A 5,000-nucleotide genomic window follows, 5' to 3' on the forward strand; every position below is an offset into this window, starting at 1 on the left:
TCCCATACGGGGTGGCCACAAACAAATCCCCTCCTCATCGCCCTGTCCCCTGCCATTTCACTGCCCTGCTCCCAATTCACACCCCTCTCTCTCATATACCTCTCCACTCCATCCCTCCATCTCATCCTTGGCCTCCCCCTCCTCCCTCTCTCCCCCTCCACCTCACTCACATACACTCTCCTCGTCAGTCTCTCACTCTCCATCCTCTCCTCATGGCCAAACCACCTCAGTGTGTTTCTCCTAACGCTTCCTATCACATCCACATCCACACCACAACGCTCCTTCACTTCCACATTTGTTCCTATCACATCTACATCCACACCACAACGCTCCTTCACTTCCTCATTTGTTCCTATCACATCCACATCCACACCACAACGCTCCTTCACTTCCTCATTCGTTCCTATCACATCCACATCCACACCACAACGCTCCTTCACTTCCACATTTGTTCCTATCACATCCATATCCACACCACAACGCTCCTTCACTTCCTCATTTGTTCCTATCACATCTACATCCACACCACAACGCTCCTTCACTTCCTCATTTGTTCCTATCACATCTACATCCACGCCACAACGCTCCTTCACTTCCTCATTTGTCTCTTCATCACACAAAATTAGTTGATACGCGTCATGACCAACTGCCAGCGTTATGCCCACACAAACCCTCTCTCCAAGGACTTTAGCTACGTAAATTACCTAACGTTTCATCACTGCAGACTCTCGTACTTGTATATAAAGCGACTCACACCAAAAAGTATCGGGGAAAAAAAAAATCGCTCAGTTTCTAGTAGCAATCGTCCGAAGCAAGTTGAGACACCTGACGATGGATTCCGGAAACTGCACGATATTCTTCCCCATGCTGATAAACTTACTCTCTCAAGGATGCTATACATGGATTCTTTGCGACATTTTCTAGTGCGTATTATGTGCATAGCGAAGTGATTACAGACAAATCTATCTCTCTATCTATTGCCAGATGTCTTAATCCCATACGGGGTGGCCACAAACAAAATCGCCTCCATATCGCCCTGTCCCCCGCCATTTCGCTGTCCTGCTCCCAGCTCACACTCCCCTCTCTCATATACCTCTCCACTCCATCCCTCCATCTCATCCTTGGCCTCCTCCTCCCTCTCTCCCACTCCACCTCACTCACATACACTCTCCTCATCAGTCTCTCACTCTCCATCCTCTCCACATGGCCAAACCACCTCAGTGTGTTTCTCCTAACGCTTCCTATCACATCCACACCACAACGCTCCTTCACATCCTCATTCGCCAGTCTGTCTCTCCACGTAACTCTCTTCGTCAGTCTCTCACTCTCCATTCTCTCCATATGGCCCAATCACCCAGTGTGTTTCTCCTAACGCTTCCTATCACATCCACATCCACATCACAACGCTCCTTCACTTCCTCATGTGTCAGTCTGTCTCTCCACGTAACTCTCTTCGTCAGTCTCTCTCCATGCTCTCCACATGGCCAAACCACCTCAATGTCACGAGGTATAATAATCAAATCTACACATCATCTTACCCTACCTGTGCGATACGTTTGGGAGCTGACTGCGTATCTCCAAGTGACAGTTTTTTTCAGCTCATATCAAAGAACCCAGATTGTAGAAGGACAAATGATATGAGACTCCCTTTACATCGAACATCCCATGCACAGAATAGAACAATGGTTAGAGGAGGATGTCGGCACCAGCTAACAGGAGAATGAAAGTGTATTGCATTGTGTGTGTGTGTGTGTGTGTGTGTGTGTGTGTGAGAGAGAGAGAGAGAGAGAGAGAGAGAGAGAGAGAGAGTGTGTGTGTGTGTGTGTGTGTGTGTGTGTGTGTGTGTGTGTGTGTGTGTGTGTGTGTGTGTGTGTGTGTGTGTGTGTGTGTGTGTGTGTGTGTATGTGTGTGTGTGTGTGTGTGTGTGCGTGTGTGTGTTTTAAAGCCTAATATGCAACAAGGACTACTAAATAATTCTCAGTATCTTTAATTCTGTTTACATGTTCATTATTTTCTCTTGCTGCATTGTGTATAAACTGTATAATTGTGTGTATGTCTTCACTGTACACGATATGTTTGTGTATGTATATCTATGTGTGTGTGTAATGTTATGTATGTGTGTATTATTATGTATGTGTGTGTTATGTATGTGTGTACTGTTATGTATGTGTGTATTGTTATGTATGTGTGTATTGTTATGTGTGTGTACTGTTATGTATGTGTGTAATGTTATGTGTGTGTTGTTATGTATGTGTGTATCGGTATCAGTATCTCTCTCTCTCTCTCTCACGTAGCTGTCACTTTACCTTTGACTCTCTCTCTCTCTCTCTCTCTCTCTCTCTCTCTCTCTCTCTCTCTCTCTCTCTCTCACGTAGCTGTCACTTTACCTTGGACTCTCTCTCTCTCTCTCTCTCTCTCTCTCTCTCTCTCTCTCTCTCTCACGTACCTATCACTTTACCTTTGACTCTCTCTCTCTCTCTCTCTCTCTCTCTAAGCTGTGTGTGTGTGTGTGTGTGTGTGTGTGTGTGTGTGTGTGTGTGTGTGTGTGTGTACAAGGCTGTTTATGCAGGTGTGTACGTATCTGTGTACAATATTTGCCTCAAGAGAATGTGCTTACCTTGTGTGTGTGTGTGTGTGTGTGTGTGTGTGTGTGTGTGTGTGTGTGTGTGTGTGTGTGTGTGTGTGCTCGTCCAGTCCCTCCTCAGACCCCAAACGCCACACAGCAGGCGGTTTATGTCGCACCGATCAGACTCCTAGACAAATTCTGTTTCCCCCTCTCCCCGCCAGACCCGTAAGTACTAAATTAGGGAGCTGGATGGAACATTTGACGGTTCTGGTTCTGTTTTTGAGACAGCCATGGGGTTAATTGTGAACCTGATAGATAGATAGATAGATAGGTAGTTGTAGATACAGATTAATGGATTGATAGATGGACAGATAGATAGACTGATAGATGGGTAGATAGACAGATGGATAGATAGACAGTTATAGATCTTGATAGATGGGTAGATAGATAGATTGATAGATGGATAGATAGACAGATAGATAGATAGGCAGTTCTAGATGTGGATAGATAGATAGACAGACAGACATACAGATAGACATATATAGTTATAGATAGATAGATGGAGAGATATAGTTATAGATAGACAGATAGATAGATAGATAGTTGGGCAGAGACAGTTACAGATGTAGACAGATAGATAGATAGATAGATAGATGGGTAGATGGATGGACAGTTACATGAGCAGACAGACAGGCAGATAGACATTGTTAGACAGATAGATAAACAGATAGACACAAATAGATATACATATGTTCCAATTATTCTTCCCCTAACTCCACCCTTCCTATTTCCAGATCTCAGCGCTATTTCCCCGGAGACAGATAGACAGATAGATACAAAGACAGACGCAGATAGATAAACAGATAGATAAATTATTCTCTTCCTAACTCCACCCTTCCTATTTCCAGATCTCAGCGCTATTTCCCGGGATAGATAGACAGATAGATAGAGAGACGGGTAGACAGACTGATAGACAGACACAAAGACTCAGATAGATAAATTATTCTCCTCCTAACGCCACCCTTCCTATTTCCAGATCTCAGCGCTATTTCCGGGGAGCACACCGAAATATCGCTACCCTGAGAAATAGCCAGAGAAATATTCACTACAGACTGTCCAAAAAAATTCATCTCTGGAGTCAAGAAATAGCTGGAAATAACTGGAAATATCTGGAAATCTGAGAAATACCTGGAAATGATTGAGAATAACTGAGAAATATCTGGAAATAATTTGGAAGTATCTGGAAGTATCTGGAAGTATCTGAGAAATATCTGGAAATACCTGGAAATATTTTGGAAGTATCTGGAAATAGCCTGGAAATATCTGGGAAATATCTGGAAATATCTGGAAATATCTGGGAAATACCTGGAAATATTTTGGAAGTATCTGAGAAATATCTGGAAATACCTGGAAATATTTTGGAAGTATCTGGAAATATCTGGGAAATATCCGGGAATACCTGGGAAATACCTGGAAATATCTGGGAAATATCCGGGAATATCTGGAAATATCTGGGAAATACCTGGAAATATTTTGGAAGTATCCGGAAATATCTGAGAAATATCTTAAAGTATCTGGAAATATCTGGGAAATAGCTGAGAAATAGCTGGAAATATCTGAGAAATATTTTGGAAGTATCTGGGAAATACCTGGAAATATCTGGAAAATATCTGAGAAATATCTTAAAATATCTGGAAATATCTTAAAATATCTGGTGCTAGTCACGAAGAAGTGCTATGGAAAAGATATAGGATGCTAGTCACGAAGAAGTGCTATGGGAACGATATAGGATGCTAGTCACGAAGAAGTGCTATGGACACGATATAGCATGCTAGTCACGAAGAAGTGCTATGGAAACGATATGGGATGCTAGTCACGGAGAAGTGCTATGAAAAAGATATAGAGATGCTAGTCACGAAGAAGTGCTATGGAAACGATATAGGAGTCACGAAGAAGTGCTATGAAAAAGATATGGGATGCTAGTCACGAAGAAGTGCTATGGAAAGGAGCCTCACTAATATTCGATCACTAGGCTGGACGAAACGAGCTGAAAAAAGACGAAAATCTGGGCCAAGTTGAGATGAACGACTTATATCATCGCTATATCGCCAGAAATAATGGTTCGGAAATAAGTCGGAAATAGAAGCGGAAAAATATGGTGCGGCTGGATGTTTTATTGAGTGAGTATTGATGAAGGTATTTCAATAATAATAATAATAGTAATGATAATAATAATAATAATAATAATAATAGATAATATAACAACAATAGTAATAATAGTAGTAGTAGTAGTAGTAGTAGTAATAATAATAATAATAATAATAATAATAAAAATAATAGTAATAATAATAATAATAATGATAATAATAACAATAATAATAATAATAATAATAGTAATAATAATAATGATGATAATAATAAGAAGAAGTAGGAG

The sequence above is a fragment of the Coenobita brevimanus genome, chromosome 56 (assembly GCF_032717465.1).
Source record: "Coenobita brevimanus isolate Jiangsu-jjx chromosome 56, ASM3271746v2, whole genome shotgun sequence".
NCBI classification, from domain to species: domain Eukaryota; kingdom Metazoa; phylum Arthropoda; class Malacostraca; order Decapoda; family Coenobitidae; genus Coenobita; species Coenobita brevimanus.